General features: G+C 44.8%; 1 long non-coding RNA gene across 1 annotated transcript; it reads right to left on the reverse strand.

Moving 5' to 3' along the window:
- Window positions 1-407: 407 nt before the first annotated feature.
- LOC148141885 (uncharacterized) lies at window positions 408-27,041 on the reverse strand. Its single transcript, XR_015752368.1, has 3 exons — window positions 26,954-27,041; window positions 20,640-20,708; window positions 408-531 (listed from the first exon to the last, which is right to left on the reverse strand). It is a non-coding gene; the product is annotated as an uncharacterized LOC148141885 (long non-coding RNA).
- Between the last annotated feature and the right edge of the window lie 472 nt (window positions 27,042-27,513).

Raw genomic sequence — 27,513 nt, forward strand, 5'->3', positions numbered from 1 at the left:
CCTGTGACAACACCATTCCTAGACCAAAAAAACTAGTATTGATTTCCACTATGAGTGGGAGTTGGAAATTTGGGTAGCCAAATCAGGTGAAGTAGCACAACAGTTCAAGCAGCATCCAAGGAGCAAGAAAATCAACGTTTTGGGCAAAAGTCCTTCATCAGCAATCTTCACTCTAATCTCTAGCATCTGCAAGACCCACTTGTCCTAAATCAGGTGATGAGACAGCTTCTGCTTGAAGATGCAAGAAGAATCTTCATATGTTGGGTCCAACTCCCTGTGGATGTTCTGTGAAGTATCACACTTTGTACATCCTTTCCCAACCATTCCTTAAGAATTCTCCAATTTCCTCAGCAAATCATGGAGTGGAGAGGCCAATCTTGTGCAGCCCGACACTAACCTCTTATAGTAACCAGCTAGACCACACAGTTCACTTCCTGTCTTCAATTCACACCACTCCTGTACAGCTTGGATTTTGGCATCATCAGGAGTAATGCCTTTCTTGGTAATGAAGTGTTCAAGGTGCTTTTCTGTCTGGTTTCAGAAAAAAAAAACAGGGTAGGTTATAATGGGGAACAGAGAGATAATTAAATACATAATTTAGTTCTGTCTTCACAAAGGAGGGGACAAATAACAAAAGATTGGGGAACGGCTCCAAAGGAGAAAACAGAGGCTGGTGGTGGAGGGTTGTTTTTCAGACTGAAGGCCTGTGACCAGTGGAGTGCCACAAGGATCGGTGCTGGGCCCTCTACGTTTTGTCATTTACATAAATGATTTGGATGCGAGCATAAGAGGTACAGATAGTAAGTTCGCAGATGACACCAAAATTGGAGGTATAGTGGACTGCGAAGACGGTTACCTCAGATTACAACAGGATCTGGGCCAGATGGGCCAATGGGCTGAGAAGTGGCAGATGGAGTTTAATTCAGATAAATACGAGATACTGCATTTTGGGAAAGCAAATCTTAGCAGGACTTATACACTTAATGGTAAGGTCCTAGGGAGTGTTGCCGAACAAAGAGACCTTAGAGTGCAGGTTCATTGCTCCTTGAAAGTGGAGTCACAGGTAGATAGGATAGTGAAGAAGGCGTTTGGTATGCTTTCCTTTATTGGTCAGAGTATTGAGTACAGGAGTTGGGAGGTCATGTTGCGGCTGTACAGGACATTGGTTAGGTCACTGTTGGAATATTGTGTGCAGTTCTGGTCTCCTTCCTTGAAAGGCTTCAGTAAAGATTTACAAGGATGTTGCCATGGTTGGAGGATCTGAGCTACAGGGAGAGTCTGAACAGGCTGGGGCTGTTTTCCCTGGAGCGGCAGAGGCTGAGGGGTGACCTTATAGAGGTTTACAAAATGATGAGGGGCATAGATAGGGTAAATAGGCAAAGTGTTTTCCCTGGGGTTGGGGAGTCCAGAACTGGAGGGCATAGGTTTAGGGTGAGAGGGGAAAGATATAAAAGAGACCTAAGGGGCAACCTTTTCATGCAGAGGATGGTACAGGTATGGAATGAGCTGCCAGAGGATGTGATGGAGGCTGATACAATTGCAACATTTAAGAGGCATTTGGATGGGTATATGAATAGGAAGGGTTTGGAGGGATATGGGCCGGGTGCTGGCAGGTGGGACTAGATTGGGTTGGGATATCTGGTCGGCATGGACAGGTTGGACCGAAGGGTCAGTTTCCATGCTGTATATCTCTATGACTCTATCACACAGGGTCAAATAAGGGTGAGGAACTGAAGACATCAGTATTAGAAGGGAAATGGTGATGTGGAAATTGATGGGATTAAAGGCTGATAAATCCCCAGAGTATTTAAGTGGCCCTCGAAAGAGTGAATGCATCGGTGGCCATCTTTCAAAATTCTGTGGACTCCGGAACAGTTCTTATGGATTGCAGGGTTGCTACTATACCTCACTAGTTAAAAATGAAGGTAGACAGAGAACAGGAATTAGACTGGTTAGCCTGACAACATTGGGCGAATATGTTTGATTCCATTATAAAAGATCTAAGAGCAGTGCACTTGGAATACAATGACAGTACTGAACAGAGTACTGCAGGGATTATTACTTGGACCCCAACTATTCACAATATACATTAATGTATACAGTTTGAGTCTCCTTATCTGAGGAAGGATGTTCTGGCTATGAAGGGAATGCAACAAAGGTTTACCAGACTGATTCTGGGATAGCAAGACGTATATATATATGGAAAAAGATTGAATTGATTAGGATTATATACACTGGACTTTGGAAGACTGAGGAGGACCTTGTAGAAACCTATTATAACAGGATGAGACAGGGTAATGTAGGAAAGAAGTGTCTGATGACTGGGTAGTCCAGAAGCAGGGTTACAGTTTAAGGATACAGTGTCGGCCACTTAGAACTGAGGTTAGGAGAAATATCTTCACACACAGTAGTGAACCTCTGGAATTCTCTGTCACAGAAGGTGGTTGAGGCCAAACATTGAATTTTTCAAGATGGAGTTAAATATAGTTTTCAGGCGTAAAGGGGTCAAAGGATTTGGGAGAAAGTAGGAACAGGGTACTGAGTTGGGTGATCAGCCATGATCGTATTGAATGGTGGAACAGGCTTGAGGGGCCGAATGGTCTTCTCTTACTCCTATTTTCTATGTTAGCGTTTCAAATTAAACTGCAACAAATGGGCTAAGACACTGTCAAATCTTTCAAGGATTTCCTTGAGTGGTGAGTTGAAGTTTAATGTATTGTCCAGCTACACAAGGAGGGACTAGAAATTAAACTTGCCAAAAGATTGATTTATTACACACATGAAGGTGGCAAGGATATTACAGAGTGATAGTGACTAGCCACGAAACAACATGACCAGCTATCCTTAGTAGCCACACACTCTGATGACAAGCAACATAAGTTCGACTGGGACAACACTACTATTATAGGACAAGCCAAACAGAACAGCCAGGGAATTCCTAGAGGCATGGCACTCATCCACAGATTCAATCAATAAGCACATCGACCTGGACCCAATATACCGGCCACTGCAGCGGAACGCTGGAACTGACAACCGGAAGCGGCAGATACAAATCACTATATGCCAGAGGAAACATCACAGAAGCGCTTCACAGGAGGCTCCCAAGCACTGAAGATGTCACCTAGACGGGGGACGAAACATCTGCAACACAAATTCCCAGCTCGGCGAACAGAACCACAACAACAGAGATAGTGAGAACTGCAGATGCTGAAGAGTCAAAATGGGTAAAGAATGGAGCTGGAAAAAAGCACAGCAAGTCAGGTAGCATTAGAGGAGAAGGGGAGTTAATGTTTCAAGTCAGAACCTTTCATCATGACTGGGGTAGGGGAAGGAAGCTGCAAAATAAATAGAGGGAGGGGAGTGGGGCTGTGGGAAAGGTGGGTGGAATGGCAATAGATGGATGCAGGTAGGAGGTGGCTGTGATTGATCAGCGAGAAGGGTGTAGTGGATAGGTGGGAAAGAAGATGGACAGGTAGGGTCAGGTTAATGGAGCAGGGTGGAGAGGGAGGGTTAGGCCGGGGATGAGGTGGGAGGTGGGGCGATTTGGAAGCTGGTGAATTTTATTCTGGGCCAAATGGTTGTAAGCTCCTGAGGCAGAAGATGAGATGTTCTTCCTGCAGTTTGCGTGTGGCCTTGTTGAGAGTAGAGGAGGCCCAGAATGGACATGTCGTTGGGGGAGTGGGAGGGGGAGTTGAAATGGCTGGGCAACCAAAAGGTGGGGTTAATTGGAGCGAATGAGACATAAATATTACTTGAACTGGTTTCTGAGTTTGCGCTTGGTCTCTTCAATGTGGAGGAGACCACATCGGGAGCAACGGATGCAATGATTCAGGTTAGAGGAAATGCATGTGAATCTCTGGCAGACTTGGAATGATTCTTTGGAACCTTGGACGGTGGTGAAAGGGGAGGGGTGGGAGCAGGTTTTGCACCTCCTGGGACTGCAAGAGAAGGTTCCAGGTGTGGAGGAGGGTTCATAGAATTATAGATTCCCTACAGTGTGGAAACTGGCCGTTTGGCCCAACAAGTCCACACTGACTCTCCGAAGAGTATCCCACCCAGACCCATTCCCCATCCCCCATCCCTATTACTCTACATTTCTCCTGACTAATGCACCTAACCCACGCAGACACTGGGAGAATGTGCAAACTCTACACAGACAGTCCAGAGGCTGGAATTGAACCTGGGTCCCTGGCACTGTGAGGCAGTAGTGCTAACCACTGAACCACCATGCCGCCCTGGTAGGGAGTGTGGACCCAATGATGGAGTCATGGAGGGAAAGGTCCCTTTTTATTCCAAGTCCAGTAAAGAATCACATGCACTTCCTCTAACCTGAATTATTGCATCCGTTGCTTCCGATGTGGTCTCCTTTACATCGGAGAGACAGAGCACAAACACAGAACCAGTTCAGGGAACATCTATGGTCCATACACTCCAATCAACCCTACCTTCCAGTTGCCAGATATTTCAACACCCCCTCCCACTTTCCAAAGGTCATGTCCATCCTGGGCCTCCTCCGCCATCAACACAAGGCCATATGCAAACTGGAGGAAGAACATCTCATTGTCTGCCTCGGGAGCTTACAACGATATGCCCATAGAATTCACCAGTTTCCAAATTTCCCCAACCCCACCTTATCCCAGGCCCAGCCCTCCCTCTCCACCCCGTCCCCTTAACCCAACCTGCCTGTCCATCTTCCTTCCTACCTATCCATTAGACACCTCAGCCAGAGCCACCTCTTATCTGCATCCATCTATCACCATCCCACTAATCTTTCCCCCAGCCCCACCCCCATTTATATACTTCACAGCTCCCCTTCCCCTCGCCAAGTTCTGACGAAAGGTTCTGACCTGAAATGTCAACTCCCCTCTTCTGCTGACCTGCTGTGCTTTTTCCAGCTTCACTCTTTAAATACATTACAGAGCCCAAACAGCATTTTCACTTATTCACAAAGTACCCCCATGCCTGTTCAGAATACCATCTTTTCAATGTCTGGTTCAGTAATGGGTAGCTTGTTATAACCATGGGTAAAAATAGAGACTGCAGAAAACGTTTATAACTTTGACAACTTGTAATGCTTCCTGAATCCTACTTGGAGGATCCTTATCAGTCAATGAGTAGTATTGTCTCGTCTTGCATTAAGCACAACTAGGACGCAACAAATGGGCTTGAAAAGAGGGTTGATATTTTAGATAGCATGAGAATAGGATGCTTATGGGTTTGTCCATCATTGACATGGAGAAACAGCAAAGAACAATTACTGTCAGTCTTAATTCTCAGACCAGGCAGCTAGTTTCTGCTTGGTTAGGGTGTCACCATGGGGATGTAGTGGCAACTGGCTGTCTGCATGAACACTTTTTTGAAAAAGGTATGATGTGTGTTGAAATTCCATTTGCCTGCATGAAGCTGCATACTAGTGTGTAGCTTCTCGCACACACACAAATGTGCCACTCTGTGAGCCTGACCGACAATCTTCAATTTGTTTTTGATATGCCTCTCAGTACAGTCCGGTTTATTGATTAAATGATTTCCAATAGCAGAATCACATCTACTGGTGGGTATGCTTATCTGAGGCTTACAGGCATGGGGTGATTGAAGACAATAGCCATGTTGCCCACTGCAAATGGTGAACAGGACATAATATCTACTACAATCTGCCAGTCATTGCGATGTGCAGCCTAAATATCTAGCATCACATTAGCACTGAAACTTTACTCATTTGTGGGGTAGGCATAAAGTATTTTTGGCTTGATGGTGCAAGCGGGCATCAGAGCCGCCCTGCTTTTGCCACGGGACTATGCCTACAGCAGGAAACTGTAAGAACTCATTTTGTGTTTTAAACAGCAGTCGCAGCTTTAAACCCACAGAACTCAGCAGCTGCCGGTCCGCCCACATGACCGGGAGATTGTTAGTGTGTGTAGGAGCAGGTCTCCCTGGAACCGGTCCACCCGTTGCACTGTAAGGAGAAAGAGGGGCGGTTAGAGTCAAGTCAAAGGAGGGGGGGGGGGGGGGGGGGGGGAGTCTGTCCGGTCGGGGCTTAAGGGTAGGGCTTAAGCTGGGACCAGTGTTTCCACCTGCCCTTTCTCTTCATGTCGACACAGGCGCACGTGTTGCTGGTGAGGATGATTTCGTGCGGTCCCAGCCACCGGAGGGCGAAGCCGGGCCGGTCGGGGGGGGCCCTGACCAGGACTTTGTCCCCAACGCCGGGAAGGGGTTGGGCAGGCAGATGCAGCTGCAGTTTTGCCTGGTCCCTAATGTCCTGCTGGTCGCGCGCAGTTTGTTTAAGGGCCCGCAGCTGCGTGTCCAGCTGCCTGATATAGCGCGTCACCCTGTCCCTCAGTGGGGCCATGTCTTCCCCCCCCGACCATGACGTTCTCTGGTAGTCGTATGGCCCTCCCCGTCATGAGCTCGAAGGGAGTGAGGCCAGTGGAGCGGCCTGGGGTAGCCCTTAAGCGCATCAGTATGCAGGGCAGAACATCCACCCAGCCCTGCCCTGCTTTGAGGGTCCGGTTTATGTGCTCGACCATCCCGGAGCTCTGGGGATGGAACGGGACGTGGAAGCGCTGTCTGATGCCTAGGAGGCGGCAGGCCAGTTTCATTGTGCGTCCGGTGAAGTGCGTGCCCTGGTCTGAGTCTAAACATTTTGAATTGACCTGCAGGGTCCAAGGCTTTTTACAAAGTGAAAGGTCAGGGTTTCTTCTACTCTGTGTGAAGAAATTATTCCTGACATTATCCTTTTGTTGTCTGGCTTTAATTTTACACAGTCTTGCTCTTGATTCTCCTGCCAGAGGAAATCGTTTCTCTCTGTCTGCCCTTTCAACTCTTTTAGTTATTAGATTAGATTAGATTAGATTAGATTAGATTACTTATCTTAAACAATCCAATTAAATCATCCTTCATCACCTTCATTGTATGGAGTATTTGGGTCTAATCAATGTGGAATTCATGCTCAAATTCTAATTGTTCTGTCATATTTTTGCTAATAGTCTTCCTTTCCAGCAGCTTCCTGGACATTATCTCCCCAGCTCAAGTTAAGCAAATCTTGCAGCCTCATTTTAAATCCTTAAAAATTTGGCCTTTCCAATTTGAGCATGAGGTTCCATCTGCATTCCCGCAAGGTAAACATAGAAATTTGTTCTTGTTAACTTTGCTATTTGGCTTCCTCTTCGATTCTGGCAGATTAACTTGTGAACTTCTGGGATATCTTTTGGAAAGCCAATAACCCAGTCCTACAAATGGCTTTTTGTAGACCCCTCCTCTGACAAGGTCAATCTCCATGGCAGCATGAATCATATGAGTCTTCTTGTATCCAGCCAGATAGAAATGTTCATTAGCTAACCTTTAGTTTCCAACTATTGGACTCAAGTAACTAATTTAAAGCAAAAAAAATCATAGTCTGGCATTCTCAATACCTAAGACTTGGAGACTAACAGTCTATTCACTTTTAACACAATCTACCATTGTCTACAAGTGTGAATACCTTCCCACGAAAACAACTAAGGGACACCTTTAATCTTAACAATCCAGTTTGCTGTCGGTGAAATTCAAATCTGCCTCTATGTTACCCTAATTTACTGACAGCCCCAAAATGTAACCATCTTGTAAAAATAATTGTTTGGTAGTACTGAACTTAAAACATGTCTAAAAAGAGACATGAGGTTGAAGCTTTTTGGCTTGCACTCATCAAGATTGAAATGAAGCATAGCCTTAATAAGTTTCTTATTCTTGTCGGCTATAAAACGGGTAAGGGAACCCTCTGGCCCCCAATCTTCCCACCCATGGTAGGGGCGCAGCGGGTGTAACTTAACAGAAGTTAATTTAAAGTAAAGCTAGCAGGCGTGCTAAGGGATGTTGCTGGCACTGGCTTATTAATCTCCCAGTCGGGGAGCCCACTCCCTGTAAGTCGAACCCTAGCCCAGCGGGTCAACCTGGGCGGGGGGGGGGGGATAGTTACAGACGGGGCGCGTGTCGATTCCTGAGCGCGCAACCCCGGGTTTCTGTGAGTCTCTCTCTCACCGTCTGATGTTCAGCGGTCGTGAGTACCCCACAAACACTGGGTGTGAACCAGGGGCCCAAGTGCAAGGGGGGGGGGCGTGAAGTCAGACCTAACCGCGCCTGATCCTACAGAGGCCAATACCTCGGGACCGCGAGGTCAATGGGCAGAGTGTATAACCGCCGGTTGGCCCAAAGGCCCTGCGTCTCGGGCTGGTTTGGAGGACTTCCCTTCTTGTAGCGCGCGTAGACCTCCCAGCCTCTACCGCGTACGCAAGGAAGGTGCTAAAACCGGGCTCAACGTACAATGGGGTCCCCTAACTCCCACTGCAGAGGTCAACCAGGAAGGCTTGTTTGGTCGGTTTTTAAACAGGGGGGTCAATCTGTCGGGGTCTCGTACCTAAAGTCGTCAGTCCAAGGATAGTCCGTCAGTCACAGTAGCACATTGACAATAAACGACAATAATAATAATCACGCACACTTTTACTAGTGTTCCCCGACCCCAATCGCCCACCCGCGAAGAAACACACACACACACACACACACACACACACACACACACACACACACACACACACACACACACACACACACACACACACACACACACAGTTTTAAAGAGTACTCTACCGTTACACGCCTGCCGGACTCACTCTGTTCACAGGTTCAGATAACGGCAGGCAGTGAAGTCCCTTGCGGGGCACTGGGAGACTTTTACACGAGAAGTAAAAGAGTAAAGATACTCACCCAATGCTGTCGCAGGGATCCAGCAGCCATCATTAACCAGGACGAAGCCCCCAATTGTTAGCGCGGATGAAATGATATCAGTCCGAGCCCAGAATGCAGTTCAACAATCGGTAACGTTTATTGCTACAGTAATGCCGGTGGAGACCAACCGAGGTCCGAATCTCGGCTGCTCTCCTGTTCCCGCGCGCGCTGCTACATATTATATACTTTTAGTTGTCAGGATGTGTGGAATTTGAGGATGAATGGGATGATAGTTCCCCATCATCACTGGAGTAGGTGCAAATAGTATGTTTCCTGCCGTCCCAGGAGAGTTGCAGGGCACGCACAATAGGGTGCTAATTGGTTTATGTAAAACAGGTCCGGGTATTATCTGCTTGTCTCTCTCTCTGAGGGCAGGGACTAGCACACCCCTTTGTTCCCTTGGGGTGTTGGTGTGTATTGGTCTGTCCGTTCCTGTCTGGTGGATGCCTGTCCTTTGTGTCAGGGTGGTTCCGTATCGATGGATATGGGTGTGTTTCAGTCAGTCTCTTGATGTGATTAGGTGATGGGTTTCCATATTAATTAATTCCAGAGTTTTGGTCTATGAGTCATGGGTAGTGTTGGTCTAGTGTGGATTTGATCTGTCCTCTGTCTCCTATCTCCCGGTCACGTGGGCGGACCGGCAGCTGCTGAGTTCTGTGGGTTTAAAGCTGCGACTGCTGTTTAAAACACAAAATGAGTTCTTACAGTTTCCTGATGTAGGCATAGTCCCGTGGCAAAAGCAGGGCGGCTCTGATGCCCGCTTGCAATGGCAACATCCTGTTAGTGGAATAAACTACTTGTGAACTTACTGCATAGTAGCAATAATAGCTAGCCTCACTTGTTCAAATTTTTGAGATATCTTGCCCTTCCAGGACACTATGCAGTACACTGGGCACTGCTCAGGGCTATAAGTCATGGATAGGCCTTTTCATGAGTTTTCACAACATGGTAACCAACATAGGTGTTAACAAGAGCTTGGCCTAAAGGGAATCCCATGGCAATACCATTTATTTGGGTTCACATCATGATATTGAAACTAAACAGAGGTGGGTACTGCAGATGCTGGAGATTAGTCAAGATTAGAGTGGTGCTGTAAAATCACAGCAGGTCAGGCAGCATCCCAGGAGCAGGAAAATCGATGTTTCAGGCAAAAGCCCTTCATCAGAAAACAGGATGGGAGCCTCTATGTTGGAGAGATAAATGGAAGAGGGGTGGGGCTGGGGAGAAGATTGCTGAGAGTGCGATAGGTGGATGGAGTTAGGGATAAAGGTGATAGGTCAGAGGAGGGTGGAGCGGATAGGTGGGAAGGAAGATTGACAGATGGGACAGGTCATGAGGATGGTGCTGAGCTGGAAGGTTGGAAATGGGGTAAGGTGGAGGGAGGGGAAATGAGGAAACTGGTGAAGTCCACATTGATGCCCTGGGGTTGAAGTGTTCCGAGGCGGAAGATGAGGCGTTCTTCTTCCAGGCATCGGGTGGTGAGGGAGCGGCAGTAGAGGAAGCCCAGGACCTGCATGTCCTCGGCAGAGTGGGAGGCGGAGTTGAAATGTTTGGCCATGGGGTAGTGGGGTTGATTAGTGCGGGTGTCCCAGAGATGTTCCCTAAAGCGCTCTGATAGGAGATGTCCAGTCTCCCCAATGTAGAGGAGACCGCATCGGGAACAATGGATACAATAAATGATGTGTGGAAGTGCAGGTGAACTTTGATGGATGTGAAAGGCTCCTTTTGGGGCCTTGGATGGAGGTGAGGGGGGAGGTATCGGCGCACGTTCTGCAATTTCTGCGGTGGCAGGGGAAGATGCCAGGAGGAGACGGTGGTTTGTTGGGGGGCGTGGACCTGACCAGGTAGTCACGGAGGGAACAGTCTTTGCAGAATGCAGATAGAGGTGGGGAGGGAAATATATCCCTGGTGGTGGGGTCTGTTTGAAGGTGGCAGAAATGTTGGCAGATGATGCAATGTATGCGGAGGTTGGTGGGGTGGAAGGTGAAGACCAGGGGGTTCTGTCCTTATTGCGGTTGAAGGGGTGGGGTTTGAGGGCAGAGGTGCAGGACATGGATGAGATGTGTTGGAGGGCATCTTCAACCACGTAGGAGGGGAAATTGTGGTCTTTAAAGAAGGAGGCCATCTGGTGTGTTCTGTAGTGGAACTGGTCCTCCTGGGAGCAGATGCGGCGGAGGCAGAGGAATTGGGAGTACGTGGTAGCATTTTTGCAGGAGGTAGGGTGCGAGGAGATGTAATCCAGGTATTTGCGAGAAGGCGTCCCAGTGTAGAGGGGACCGCATCGGGAGCAACGGATACAAAAAATTACATGTGTCGAAACTTTGATGGATATGGAAGGTTCCTTTGGGTCCTTGGACGGAGTTGAGGGGAGAGGTGTGTGCACAGGTTTTGCAATTCCTGCGATGGCAAGGGAAGGTGCCAAGACGGGAGGGTGAGTTGTTGGAGGGCGTGGACCCGACTAGGTAGTCACGGAGGGAATGATCTTTGTGGAAAGTGGATAGGGGTGGGAGGGAAATATATCTCTGGTGATGGTTATTGAAACTAAATTCAATGGCATGCGTTGCTAAATTCATGAATTCAATGTATATCGGTTCAGATACAGGTGCTACATTTTGATTGCCATGATATAGTGACACAGTACGGATGTCAATGGTTTCTTTGAGTGTTGTGTTAGTCAATAAACTGACAATGTTGAATCAGCACATGGAAGTGACATTTCTCTCAATGTATAGGTCTTGACTGGTCCTAATGAATGTGAAGGAATCGTTCACTTTTTATGTGGAAATCAAAGTTAAAACTAACTGCAACAGCTCCCATAACCATTTGGCTAATTCCTTTTTTGCAGTGCCAGTCAACATAGAATAGGATATAAGGGGATAGCGCTTTTGTATATCTTGTGTGGTGCACATGTGTGTGGTGCAGATGTGTGTGTGCACATGGTGAACCGCAAGGACAAATCCTTATCCTATATATTACCAGGCAGGTTATCACCCTTATGCAAATTCAACAAGCACCTCTGCAACTTACCCCTGAATGTGACAGTTTGGTCTTGTGTACTGACAGGTCCTCAGGTCCCATAGATATAAATCTGGAAGCATCATTGAATTTAATATGTATTTTGTGCCAAACAGATAACATGAGATTTGAGGTGAAAGTGAGGACTGCAGATGCTGGAGATCAGAGTCTAGATTAGAGTTGTGCTGGAAAAGCACAGCTGGAAAAAGCAACATCCGAGGAGCAGGAAAATCGCCGTTTCGGGCAAAAGTCCTTCATCAGGAATGAGGCAGGTAGCCTCCAGGGTGGAGAGATAAATGGGAGGGGTGGTGGGGCTGGGGAGAAGGTAGCCAAGAGTACAATAGGTGGATGTAGGTGGGGATGGAGTGATATGTCAGAGGGGAGGGTGGAGTGGATAGGTGGGAAGGAAGGTTGGCAGGTAGGACAGGTCATGGGGACAGTGCTGAGCTGGAAAGGTTGAAACTGGGGTAAGGTTGGGGGAGGGGGAACAAGGAAACTGGTGAAATCCACATTGATGAAATGGGGTTGAAGTGTTCCGAGGTGGAAGATAAAGCATTCTTTCTCCAGGTGTTGGGTGGTGAGAGAGCGGCGGTGGAGGAGGCCCAGGACCTGCATGTCCTCCGCAGAGTGGGAGAGGAAGTTGAAATGTTCGGCCATGGGGCGGTGGGGTTGATTGGGTTGGGTGTCCCAGAGATATTCCCTGAAGCGATCTGCGAGGAGGCGTCCAGTCTCCCCAATGTAAAGGAGACTGCATCGGGAGCAACGGATACAATAAATGACATTGGTGGATGTGCAGGTGAGACGATGATGAATGTGGAAGGCTCCTTTGGGGCCTTAGATGGAGGTGAGGGGGGAGGTGTGGGCGCAGGTTTTGCAATTCCTGTGGAGGCAGGGGAAGGTGCTACGATGGGAGGATGGGTTGTTGGGGGGCGTGGACCTGACCAGGTAGTCACAGAGGGAACGGTCTTTGCGGAAAGCGGAAAGGGGTGGGAGGGAAATATATCCCACCAACACAATTCACCCCGACCTTAAATTCACCTGGACCATCTCTGACACCTCCGTTTGGAGGTGGCGGAAATGTTGGCGGAGGTTGGTGGGGTGGAAGGTGAAGACCAGGGGGGTTCTGTCCTTGTTGGAGGGGTGGGGTTTGAGGGCGGAGGTGCAGGATGTGGATGAGATGCGTTGGAGGGCATCTTCAACCACGTGGGTAGGAAAATTTCAGTCTTTAAAGAAGGAGGCTATATGGTGTGATCTGTGGTGGAACTGGTCCTCCTGGGAGCAGATATGACGGAGGCGGAGGAATTTGGAATACAGAATAGCATTTTTGCAGGAGGTAGGGTGGGAGAAGGTGTAATCCACCATGGTAGTCAGTGGGTTTGAAAAAAAATGTCAGTCTTAAGTCAGTTGTCATTGATGGAGATGGAGAGGTCCAGGAGGTGTCAGAGATGGTCCAGATGAATTTAAGGTCGGGGTGAAATGTGTTGGTGAAGTTGATGAACTGCTCAACATGAGATTTGAATCTATTGTTTTGTTACAAGTTTTGCCTTTCATTCTTTGATTCTAAATTTCCTGGTCGAAATTTGTTTTCACCTAATTGAAATGGCCCTCCCAAATTCATTAGTTTTACTCTGCATTGCTCCTTGTCCTCTCTCTTTCCTCTATTATATCTGATATTTTAAGCCACCTCATTCCCCAAAATTAGGTTTTGTTGTACCTCCTACTTCACTGTGCCAGAAACAAACAGATCAAGAAAGTAATCCTTGATACTTTTCATAAATTCTTCCCCTCCTCAGTCCTGACAAGGCATACAAGGTGCTAGAAAAAGAGGAGGCTATGGCCTGGTGGTATTATTGTTGGCCTGTTAATTCAGAGACCCAAGTAATGGCCTGGGGACTTGCACCATGACAGATGGTGGAATTTGAATTCAATGAAAAATCTGAAATTAAGAGTCAAATAATGACCATGTTCATTGCCAATTCATTGTCAAGCTGAACATTGTCAATTGTTTGAAAAAACCATCTAATTTACAAAATGTCCTTTAGGGAAGGAAACTACCATTCTTACCTGGTCTGGCCTATATGTAATTCCACCAATGTGGTTGTCTCTTAACTGACTTCTGGGTAATTAGGGATGGGCAATAAATGCTGGCCTAGCCAGTGACACCCACATCCCGTGAATGAAAAGGGATTAGAATAGTTAGGTGGTCATTTTTAACTGGTGCAAACATGACGGACCGAAGAGATCTTTTTCTGTGCTGTAGACCTCTATACTCTCGGACTCCTTTAAAATGTCGAGAGACTTGACACCATTGATAAGGCAGCTGATGATGGTTGGACTTCTGTCACTATCTTAAGGAACTCCTGCAGTGAACTTCCCAGATTTAGGTGAGTGATTTCCAATAACTATTATCATTTTATTTAGAGTCATAGAGATGTACAACACGGAAACAGACCCTTCGGTCCAACCCGTCCATGCTGACCAGATATCCCAATCCAATCTAGTCCCACTTGCCAGCACCTGGCCCATATCCCTCCAAACCCTTCCTATTCATATACCTATCCAGATTCCTTTTAAATGTTGCAATTGTATCAGCCTCCAACACTTCCTCCAGCAGCTCATTCCATACACGTACCACCCTTTGCATGAAAAAGTTGCCCCTTAGATCTATTTTATATCTTTCCCCTCTCACTCTAAACCTATGCCCTCTAGTTCTGGACTCCCCCACTCCATGGAAAAGACTTTGTCTATTTATCCTATCCATGCCCCTCATAATTTTATAAACCTCTATAAGGTCACCCCTCAGACTCCAACTCTTCAGGGAAAACAGCCCCAGCCTATTCAGCCTCTCCCTATAGCTCAAATCCTCCAACCCTGGCAGCATCTTTGTAAGTCTTTTCTAAACCCTTTCAAGTCCCCAAAAAGTGGAGTTTCCCATTGACTCCAACAGCGCTGAAAGCTCATTAATGCCATATTCTGTGAAATGCTGCCTTGATGTGTCTAGTGCAGCCTATCTCACCTCAGCTCTCTCTAGAGATGCTGCAAAAGACCTGCAGAGTATTTCTGCCTTTTTCAGTTTCACCGCCACTTTCTAGCTGAAGATCCATAAATGCCTGATGATTTGAACATAGTGACATGTCAGTGGTGAACTTGGCTGGACTGCAGAAAATAACAAAGCCTCATGGCAAGAACAAAGAACAGCTTGCAAGAATTTGATAGTTGTCAAAACCAAAGAAGACAAATAAATAGCAGAGCTCTGGCATAAGAAAAGGAGCTTGCAAAGAAATAGAGTTTGTATATTGCATATCAATAACACCATCACCATAGCTTCAAGCTGACTAAGCAACTCTCAAGCCACATGTGAGAAGCAGCATGCAGTCAAACTCTCTTCACACTGCATAAAGATTACATCTGTTAATTCCTGGAAAATGGTCACCCAAATAAGCCACAGAGTAAGAGGCTACAAATGATCCAGAATCAAGCAACAAACGTTGTAAAATGCCCCACATTTTATCTACTCAACCCATCCAAAGAATATTTGTGTACTGCAATATAATGGCTGGAGAACTTCTGAAAATCTAGTGATGTTAACTCCAGTGCTGGTACTTCCAGAGGTCACCGTCATGGAAGGCTGCGACAATGGATTGTATCACTGCCTCATAACGGCAGGGACCAAGGGTTCAGTTGCAGTCTTAGGTGATTGTTTGTGTGGATTTTGCATGTTTCCCCCGTGTCTGCGTGGGCTTCCTCTGGGTGCTCCCATTTCCTCCCATCGTCCAAAAATGTGCAGGTTTGGTGGATTGGCCACGCTAAATTACCCATAGCGTCGAGGGATGTCCAAGCTAGGCAGGTTATCTATGATACATGTGGGGTTACGGAGATAGGGTAGGGGGAGTAGGTCTGGGAGGTGTGTTCTTTGGAGGATCAGTGCAGACTTGATAGACTGAATTGCCTCTTTTTGCACTGTAAGGATTCTATGATTCTAAGTTCAAGGATCAAGACATCTGCAATATTGCAGATCTACAGTAGGATGTTAGATTTCTGCAATATTCATTGTCAGAGAGGTCTACTGAATGGCAAGCATGTAAAGGTGTCTTACCAGACCCCTCAAGAGAGACAGAGTGGAACAAGTGCTGGTGAGTTAACTTAAGAGTAACCACACCTTAGTTAAGGGGAGGGGTTAAGCACGAAATGTCTTTATGGTAACCTCAGATGGCACAGAAATTAAACTCACATTGATGACATCACTCTGCCTCATCCTGCCAAATGAGCTAACCAATCCCCTGGCAGGCACTATGACCATGTTGACTGCTTCAAATTGCACAAAACATAGAGGATGTGTAAAATTTGATAAACCCTGACCTTGCTTTATTAACCACCAATTATACTCTATGCTTAATCCATGCCATAACTCTTTGAATATTAAATGCACAGATTCAATTTAAACTACCGTTAGTGTTTGTTCAATCACTGATTGCTATGTACAAAATGAACTCATCGTTACAGTGAACCTTATTATATCCTTCGGTCAAGTTATAATGGATCAGAAGTTATGGCAATGTTGTATTTTTATCAGAATTAGATTATTGGTTTGAATTTGTGTTTGCCATTAACAGTTGGCACATGATGGATTGTAATTTATAGAATCTATTTTTGTAAGGTGTGAAGAATATACATTTCTAATTTGTGAAAATATGGATGAACCAAATTCTATTCAGATATCAGTGAGGTTAATACAACAATGATTAACTCAAACATTTTGATAAAAGGTCTGAGTCACAGACGTTCCATGTGTGTTCCTTAGGAGTTAAAGAATTTGAATAAAGATGGATGATAATTATAGAAAATAGATTTTTTTTTTGTCTGATGTGCCTTCAGGGGATTGTTTTAAAAGTTTGGTAAAATATTTGGCATTAAAGTCATACAGTCATAGAGATGTACAGCACAGAAACAGAGCCTTTGGTCTAAATCATCCATGCCGACTCGATATTCTAACCTAATCTAGTTCCATTTGCCAACACTTGGCCCATATCCCTCTAAACCTTTCCTATTCATATACCCATCTAGATGCCTTTTAAATGTTGTAATTGTACCAGCCTCCACCACTTCCTCTGACAATTCATTCCATACACGCACCACCCTCTGCGTGAAAAAGTTGCCCCTTTGGTCTCTTTTATATCTTTCCTCTCTTACCGACCCCTCTGCTTCTGGACTCCCCCAAAACCCGGGAAAAAACCTTGTCTATATATTCTATCCATGCCCCTGATGTTTTTATAAACCTCTATAAAGTCACCCCTCAGCCTCCGACTCTCCCAGGGAAACAGCCTCAGCCTATTCAGCCTCTCCCTATAGCTCAAACCCTGGCAAGATCCTTGTAAATCTTTTCTGAACCCTTTCAAGTTTCACAACATCTTTCCAGTAGGAAGGAGACCAGAATCGTACACAATATTCCAACAGTGGCCTAACCAATGTCCTGTACAGCCGCAACATGATCTCCCAACTCCTGTACTCAATACTCTGACCAATAAAGAAAAACATTCACTATCCTATCTACCTGCGACTTTACTTTCAAGGAACTACTCTGGATTACTGCTTCTGATTTACCTAACGCACAAAAACTTGGAGAACATTTGTGGAGCAATTGAAGAAGTGCCCAGATATCTGTTTATATTTACAAACATGAAGTAGGAGCATGAGTAGATTATTCTGTCCTTCAAAACTGCTCTATCACTCAATAAGATCATGGCTGATCTGATTTCTTCACATTCCACAAAACCTTTCTGCCTCTTTCTTACTTATATTCAAAGACTCTACTTCCACTGAATTTTCAAGAGAGAGATCCAAGGAATCTCGGATCTCTGTGAAGAAAAAAATCTCCTTATCTGTGCCTGAAATAGACAACACGTTATGTTCAAACATTCTTCTAGATTCTCCCACAAGAGGGAGCTCCCTTTTGAATACCCACCCTGTCAAGCTCTGAGCATCTTATATGTTTCAATCAAGTCACCTCTTACTTTTATAAACTCCAATGGATACAAGCCTGGGTTCCAATCTTTCCTCATCCCGCCCATTTCATGTAGTAGTCTAGGAACCTTCTTCAAACTGCTTTCTGCTGTTTAAGATAATGTTTCTTAAAGAGTTAATGTTGAAGTCGACCCAAACTGATGGTGGTATCCATGTCCACACTCTAACACATCTTGCAACGTCTACCGTGACAGGGTTGTATGGAGTTGTCCTGAAAGCCAGGCAGTTTGCTACAAACAATGATTTGTTTGAGGTTTGGGGTTGTTTAAAGGAAAGCAGTGGAGATGTGGGGAAGGTCTTGGCCAGGTGCTCATCCTCTTTGCAGGCTGCGAAGAACATGGTGTAGTTTTTCAGCTCCTGGGAAATACTGAACAACGAAGGATACCCTGTCGGTTGCAGCACGTGTCTGTCTCCTGAGGCGGGCATTGCGGTTCCTTGCTGTGACACGTCATAACTGGCGGTCGATGAGTTGCGCATCATACCCCGTTCTTAGACCTAGACACACACACTCTCTCTCTCTTTCACACAGATACTCACAATCCCACCCTCCACGCACATGCATATATACACATATATATTTGTGGGGTGAATTTGTACTTGCACAGTTACATTGTATTTTGCTCAAAAACTGCATGAATCCATGTAAGATTCTGTTAATTCATTTTTTAGATTAGAATCAGTCTAAACATTATGGCACAGACAGCAGCACACTGAGGCATGCTAATACCCAATACATTGTCTGGGCTGACACCAATTGTTAAAGTCACTTGAAAATGTACCTTTTAAAAAAGAGTTTTGCGATTTACATAGGAAAGAGATGAAACTAACATGGTCATTCTAACAGATGAGAGACTTAACAAACAATCGAAGTATTTTTCAATGTATAATTTCAGTTACATCACACTGTAAACTTTTTGCTATAAATTCTGTGTCTTACAATCTTATACTCCACAACCACCTAATGAAGGAGCAGTGCTCTGAAAGCGAGTGCTTCCAAATAAACCTGTTGGACTATAACCTGGTGTTGTGTGATTTTTAACTTTGTTCACCCCAGTCCAACACTGGCATCTCCATATCTTTATTAGGTCAGGCCCCTTATTCTTTAAACTGAATATTTGGTAGAAAGATTTATTAAGGCTATAGAAATACAAGGGGGTGTGCATTGATGTTGAGCCATGAAATGGGGGAAAAACATCCCTTAGCCTGTGAAGAAGTCAGGGACTTCAATCTTCACTGCAAAATGTGGGAAAACTTCCAGAAAGCAAGAGCCCGCCAGTTTGATTGTTTCAAAAAGCAGGAAAATTTCAGGAAGCAGTAGAGATACAGTATAAGTATTTAATATTATTTAGAACTTGAAAGAAGTAATGTTTAGAACCCTCGCTAATTTTTAATTGTTTTAATTTTTATTCTTTTAATAATATTGGTTTGGACTTGGAGATGACTTTTCGTCATTTATATAAATGATTTGGATGTGAGCATAAGAGGTATAGTTAGTAAGTTTGGAGATGACACCAAAATTGGAGGTGTAGTGGACAATGAAGAAGGTTACCTCAGATTACAACAGGATCTTGATCAGATGAGTCAATGGGCTGAGAAGTGGCAGATGGAGTTTAATTCAGATAAATGCGAGGTGCTGCATTTTGGGAAAGCAAATCTTAGCAAGACTTATACACTTAATGGTAAGGTCCTAGGGAGTGTTGCTGAACAAAGAGACCTTGGAGTGCAGGTGCATAGCTCCTTGAAAGAGGAGTCGCAGACAGAAAGGATAGTGAAGAAGGCATTTGGTATTGTCTCTTTTATTGGTCAGAGTGTTGAGTACAGGAGTTGGGAGGTCATGTTGAGGATGTACAGGACATTGGTTAGGCCACTGTTGGAATATTGCATGCAGTTCTGGTCTCCTTCCTATCGGAAAGGTGTTGTGAAACTTGAAAGGGTTCAGAAAAGATTTATAAAGATGTTGCCAGGGTTGGAGGATTTGAGTTATAGGGAGAGGCTGAACAGGTTGGGACTGTTTTCCCTGGAGCGTCGGAGGCTGAGGGGTGACCTTTTAGAAGTTTAGAAAATTATGTGGGGCATGGATAGGATAAATAGACAAAGTCTTTTCCCTGGGGTGGGGGAGTCCACAACTAGAGGGCATATGTTTAGGGTGAGAGGGGAAAGATATAAAAGAGACCTAAGGGGCAACTTTTTCACGCACAGGGTGATACGTGTATGGAATGAGCTGCCAGAGGATGTGGTGAAGGCTGGCACATTTGCAACATTTAAAAGGCATTTGGATGTGTATATGAATAGGAAGGGTTTGGAGGGATATATGCCGGGTGCTGGCAGATGGGACTAGATGGGTTGGGATATCTGGCCGGCATGGACAGTTGTACATCTCTATATCTCTATGACTCTATGTGAACTTTTGGATAGCTGTGGTAAAAAGAAAAGAACAGACCAAAACAAGCTTTTGTTTGTTTGTAAGACCAGGTCTGGAGGCAAATTGCAGACTGAGTCCTGATCAAAAGGGCTCCTACAGACCCAGTGACCTGGGAACAGCATTGTGTTTAAACGGATAGCAGATGTTGGCTATTAAGAAGGACGGTATCTGGGCATTGGTTCCAGCAAGTCTAGAAGAAATTGTATATTCAAGCAGAAGGCAGGTGGTAATTGAGGCCTTGGTAAAAGATGGTGGGTCTCTCAGGGCAGGACCATAGTTGAAGTTAGTTTTTTTTAATCTATGTTTTCTGTGGAGATTGGCTTGGCTCCTGATGACAGAGCAGGAAGATTTGAAAGCTGCTTGACTAATCTCCCACACCTGCTTTTGGAAGCCCAAAGAGTTGAAAACGGAGTTAGAAGTTTACCTGAATGAACTGAGAAGGTGACCCTGAATGGTGGTTCCAGAAATCCATCCAAGGAGTCCACATCTATGCCTGTAAAACAATGTTGTGAAAGCGATTAAAGTAACCTGACCAGTTAATTTATTTTATTTATATTTTAAAATTATGTGTCTGGCTGAATGGGGGCTGAAACAAATGCTTTCAGGTTAAAGCATAGACATTAATCAGATAACCTTGTTCAATTTTTCTTTGCTGAAATTATTATGTATTTAATAAATTGTTAAATCTATTGCTCGAGTTACAAAACCAGTACCTGGAATTAATTATTCATAAAGTCTGGGACTGGTTATTAAAAGTCTGATCAGAAACTATTGGAGTAACTTTTGGAGGTGTTCGCTTTAATTTTACTGTGTTGCAAATACAGAAAGATTGATTTGGTTTGGCTGTCTGTCTCTATGTCATAACAGTAACATGATGCAATTTTACTATCTAACATTTTATTGCCATGATATGGATTTTAAACCTTGCAAAGGGAATACTGCAGCATTGTGATATTACAGAAGTATTCCAACTTTAAGACAACAGAAATAAAACAGCATGGATTTGATGCAAGAAAATAAGCTTAAAACCAACAGATTACAAACAGCATTGAGATGCTACAGATTTAACATTAAGAAGAAATTGAAGAAGATATGAAACTTCCAAAAAGATTTTATTTCAGAAATGGGCTAAACAGAATAGAATTGGATACTTGAAGAAAACAATTCTTGAGCTATAGAATTGCTTAAAAATACTGAAGCTAAACAAATTCACAAGTTATTAGTTGCAGCAGGTTCTATAACGGACAAGTAACAAAACTTCTTAGGGATGGACCCCCAACTGTGGTTAACTAGAAATGTTAAAGATAGTATAGTCGGTTCGGATATAACACAATAGTTCCCTTCTCATGCGATCTCACATTATAAGAAAATCGTGCAATAGCTGTACCATTTAAACTAGTGTGACCAGAATCACGTTATAGAACATAGAAAAATACAGCGCAGTACAGGCCCTTTGGCCCTCGATGTTGCACCGATCCAAGCGCACCTAACCTACACTAGCACACTATCCTCCATATGCCTATCCAATGCCTGTTTAAATGCCCATAAAGAGGGAGAGTCCACCACTGCTACTGGCAGGGCATTCCATGAACTCACGACTCGCTGAGTAAAGAATCTACCCCTAACATCTGTCCTATACCTACCACCCCTTAATTTAAAGCTATGCCCCCTCGTAATAGCTGACTCCATACGTGGAAAAAGGTTCTCATGGTCAACCCTATCTAAACCCCTAATCATCTTGTACACCTCTATCAAGTCACCCCTAAACCTTCTTTTCTCCAATGAAAACAGCCCCAAGTGCCTCAGCCTTTCCTCATACGATCTTCCTACCATACCAGGCAACATCCTGGTAAACCTCCTCTGCACCGGTACCAGTGCCTCCACATCCTTCCTATAGTATGGCGACCAAAACTGCACACAATACTCCAGATGCGGCCGCACCAGAGTCTTATACAACTGCAACATGACCTCAGGGCTCCGGAACTCAATTCCTCTACCAATAAAAGCCAGTACACCATATGCCTTCTTCACTGCACTATTTACCTGGGTGGCAACTTTCAGAGATCTGTGTACATGGACACCAATATCCCTCTGCTCATCCACACTATCAAGTATCCCACTATTAGCCCAGTACCCCATCTTTTTGTTACTCTTACCAAAGTGAATCACCTCACACTTACCTACATTGAACTCCATTTGCCACCTTTCTGCCCAGCTCTGCAACTTATCTATATCCCGCTGTAACCGGACACATCCTTCCTCATTGTCAACAACTCCACCGACTTTCGTATCATCTGCAAACTTGCTCACCCAACCTTCTAGCCCCTCCTCCAGGTCATTTATAAAAATGACAAATAGCAATGGTCCCAAAACAGATCCTTGCGGAACACCGCTAGTAACTGCACTCCAAGATTAACCTTTACCATCAACTACTACCCTCTGTCTTCTTCCAGCCAGCCAATTCCTAATCCAAACCTCCAACTCACCCTCAATGCCATACCTCCGTATTTTTTTGCAGTAGCCTACCATGGGGAACCTTATCAAACGCCTTACTAAAATCCATATACATCACATCTACCGCTTTACCCTCATCTACCTCCTTAGTCACCTTCTCAAAGAATTCAATAAGGTTTGTGAGGCACGACCTACCCTTCACAAAACCATGCTGACTATCCTTGATCACATTATTCCTATCCAGATGTTCATAAATCCTCTCTAAGACTTTGCCCACAACAGAAGTGAGACTCACCGGCCTATAGTTACTAGGGTTATCCCTACTCCCCTTCTTGAACAAGGGATCCAAATTTGCTATCCTCCAGTCTTCTGGCACTATTTCTGTAGACAACGAGGACATAAAAATCAAGGCCAATGGCTCTGCAATCTCCTCCCTTGCTTCCCAGAGAATCCTATGATAAATGCCATCAGGCCCAGGGGACTTATCAATTTACACCCTTTCCAGAATTTCCAACACCTCTTCCCTACATACCTCAAAGACGTCCATTCTAATTAATTGTGACTCAATATTCACATCGGCAACAATGTCCTGTTCCTGAGTGAATACTGACGAAAAGTATTCATTTAGTGTCTCCCCAATCTCTTCAGCCTCCACACGCAACTTCACACTACTATCCTTGACTGGACCAATTCCTACCCTAGTCATTCTTTTATTCCTGACATACCTATAGAAAGCCTTAGGGTTTTCCCTAATCCTACCAAGGACTAAGGACTTTTCATGTCCCCTCCTTGCTGCTCTTAGCTCTCTCTTCAGATCCTTCCTGGCTACCTTATAACTCTCAATCGCCCCAATTGAACCTTCACTCCTCATCTTTACATAGGCCGCCCTCTTCCATTTAACAAGGGATTCCAATTCCTTATCAAACCACAGCTCCCTCACACGACGCTTTCCTCCCTGCCTGACAGGTACATACTTATCAAGGACACTCAATAGTTGCTCCTTGAACAAGCTCCACATATCAATTGTGCCCATGCCTTGAAGCCTACTTTTCCAAGCCACGCATCCTAAGTCGTGCCTCACCGCATCATAATTTCCCTCCCCCCGGTTATAACTCTTGCCCTGCAGTGCACACTTATCCCTCTCCATCACAAGAGTAAAAGTCACCGAATTGTGGTCACTGTCCCCAAAGTGCTCACCTACCTCCAATTCTAACACCTGGCCTGGTTCGTTACCCAGCACCAAATCCAGTATGGCCTCACCTCTTGTTGGCCTGTCTACATATTGTGTCAGGAAACCCTCCTGCACACATTGGACAAACACCGACCCATCTAACGAACTCAAGCTATAGCCTTCCCAGTCAATATCTGGAAAGTTAAAGTCCCCCATAACAACCACCCTATTACTTTCACTCTTCTCCTGAATCATCCTCGCAATCCTTTCTTCTAGGACTATTAGGAGGCCTGTAGAAAACTCCTAACAGGGTAACCTCACCTTTCCTATTCCTAACCTCAGCCCAAACTACCTCAGATGGCGAGTCTTCATCCATCGTCCTTTCCACCGCTGTAATATTATTTTTGACAAGCAATGCCACACCTCCCCCTCTTTTACCCCCACCTCTGACCCTACTAAAACATTTAAACCCTGGAACCTGCAACAGCCAATCCTGTCCCTGTTCTACCCATGTCTCCGTAATAGCCACAACATCGAAATCCCAGGTACCAACCCACGCTGCAAGTTCACCTATCTTATTTCGTATACTTCTTGCATTGAAGTATACACACTTCAAGACACTTTCCTGTTTACAGGCACGCTCCTTTGAGATTGATGCCATGTTCCTAACCTCCCTACACTCCAGGTCCTGCACCCTAAAGCTACAGTCTAGATTCCCATACCCCTGCAGAGTTAGTTTAAACCCCCCCTAGAGCACTAGCAAACCTCCCCCCAAGGATACTGGTGCCCCTCAGGTTCAGGTGTAGACCATCCTGTTTATAGAGGTCCCACCTTCCCCAAAAAGAACCCCAGTTATCCAGATACCGGAATCCCTCCCTCCTGCACCATCCCTGTAGCCACGCATTTAACTGTTCTCTCTCCCTATTCCTCGACTCTCTATCACGTGGCATGGGTAACAAACCAGAGACAACAACTCTGTTCGCTCTAACTCTGAGCTTCCAACCTAGCTCCCTGAAAGCCTGCCTAACATCCTCAGCCCTCCTCCTACCTATAGACAATATATGTAAGACAATACATGTAAGAAACGTTTGCTTTCTACAAATAATGGGTCTAAATTCTTCAATCACATTAAAGCTGATTTGCATTGAAGCATCTTGTGCTATAGCAAAACTAACTGTATCTAATAAAGAGGAAAATCATATAACTGTGCAAACATTGGTGGCAGGTAAGAAGATTGGGCAGAATATAAACAACTGACCAAAATATTAATGCAGATGGGGGAGGGTAAACAGAATTAGATTATAAGAGAAAACTATCTATAAATATAAAAACATTTAGTAAGATTTCCTGTAGATATTTTAAAAATAGTTAACAAAGAGGCCTAAGACAGTGAATCTAGAAAATAAGGCATTAGCAGATAATTGATCAATATTTTACACAAATAACTACAGAAGATACAAGTGACATCCCATTTGCAGCTATAAAACAAACAGAAGGAAAAAAAATCACAATAATTGGAGAAGTGAGACTGTGTAAATTGTTGAAGCTCAGGCTGACAGTGACTGGGTCCTGACAGACTCCATACTAGGTTCTTAAAAATAATGTCTAGTTAGATAATTAATGCCAGACTTTTCCCAATTAATTTAACCTATCTATAATCACTAAATCCTATTATAATGTACTTGTACCAGGTAAGTACGGTGGCACAGTGGTTAGCACTGCTGCCTCACAGCACCAGAGACCTGGGTTCAATTTCCACCTCAGGTGACTCTCTGTGTGGAGTTTGCATATTCTCCCTATGTCTTCGTGGGTTTCCTCTGGATGCTCCGGTTTCCTCCCACAATCCAAAAATGTGCAGGTTAGGTGAATTGGCCATGCTAAATTGCCCGTAGTGTTAAGTGAAGGGGTAAATGTAGGGGAATGGGTCTGGGTGGGTTGCAGGTCGGTGTGGACTTGTTGGGCTGAAGGGCCTGTCTCCACACTGTAAGTAATCTAATCTAAAATCTAAAGAAAAGCCTATCCTGTACACCGGTCGGGTCCAAAAGATGCAGTTCTAAGAAACTATTCTAAAAACACTTTGGGCTAGCTTTTCCAAAAAGGGTAATTACAGTCAGATTGCCCCTACATTTTTATGTTTAGATCTCAGAATTTGTGATCGGTGATTCTGATCACGGCTTCTTCAGAAATGCGGAGGGTATTTAAACTTATCAGCTTGCTTGCAGTGTTGGATAGTCAGGGGAAGTCAAACCACATGCCCCTTTACACTTCATTAGTTACTGTATTCTAAGATTTTAATGTACAGAAGCACAGACAGGAAATTTGACAGCTCCTGTGAAAGGGCAAATGTGATGTTACAATGTCCAGTGGGTTGGGTACCAAGATGCCAAGTCATAAGATGCTAAGGGCGGCAGGTCAATGATGGCATGCTTAGTGTAGGTTGGGTTGGGCAGGAGTTGTCGTATTTGATTGGGGGGGGGGGTTCGTTATTGGACCCTGGGAGAGAGGTGGGTGTCAGGTTCTGGATGGAGGGATAGTATCAGGTCCGAGGGATGAGGGTGGGTGAAGTTTCATCCCCAGAGAAAGGGGAATATCAATCCCTGGAAGGAAATGAGGGGAGGTGTATTGGGGCTGTATGTGTTGGGTAACTTAGTTAAAATTCACACAACACCAGGTTATAGTCCAGCAGGTTTATTTGGAAGCACTAGACTTTCGGAGCACTGCTCCTTCATCAGGTAGTTTCTTTGGTAACTTAGTTTGTCAATTTAATAGTTATTCAGAAAAAAATACTAATTTTATAAAATGCTAGGCTTTTAACTGTTTAGTTTTTCCAGACGAGCCATTAAATGGAAACCTCCACAATCTGATTTAAATGGATCGTTCACTGGGATTCATTTGGAGGGGAATTACCCATTGGATTCTGCAATTTCCCAGGAAATTCCCTGAGAATCTGCTGCTTCAGGGCTTCTGCAAGGTCCTGATGCACAACTCCTTTTTATGCTGTACCTCAGAACAACATATTAGAGGCAAAATATAAATGTCTCACTCTCTATGTTCATATATTCAGTTTTTCTTATGTTACTGATGTTTAGACTTATTCCTTGAGATTTATTTACCTGAGCACATGAAATGGAAGACAGTTTTCTGTGTCATCAGTGAAGGTAGCTGAAAAGGGCAAAGCTTAACCTTCATTTCCACAGAAGGTGGGGGGGGCGGGGGAGAGGAGAAAAAGAGGGAAGAGAGTTGAGAGAGAAGAAAGAGAGAGAGGGCCTGGGAAGAGTAATGCTGTGAAGGAAATACTGTAAAAGAAAGGATCAAGCATGCTGAATAATGGGCAACCACTGAACCGCCACCAGGTGGAGCACCCAACGTGTTTGATTGGTTGCTGCTTGCCGCGCTGTGCATTTTGATTGGACATAAGTTAAAACACATCATCGTCAATTATCCAAAGGATGGCGACAGAACGGAAAAGAGGCGTTTCTGATTGGTTACCGTGAGCTGCTTCCAACTCATTGGTCAGAGGGTCCCGGCGGCTCCTGGTTGGTGTGAGACGATCTCTGATTCGTTTGATTTCCGAGGAAGGTGTGTTCACCTCCCTCTGATTGGCTGGCGTCCCTCCTGCTTCAGATCCTGGTGCTGATTGGTAGGTTCGCGCTGGTCGCCATGTTATGTTGCT

This window comes from Chiloscyllium plagiosum, unplaced genomic scaffold (genome assembly GCF_037043375.1).
Source record: "Chiloscyllium plagiosum isolate Xiang-an unplaced genomic scaffold, Cpla_swu_hap1 HiC_scaffold_31, whole genome shotgun sequence".
Classification (NCBI taxonomy): Eukaryota; Metazoa; Chordata; class Chondrichthyes; order Orectolobiformes; family Hemiscylliidae; genus Chiloscyllium; species Chiloscyllium plagiosum.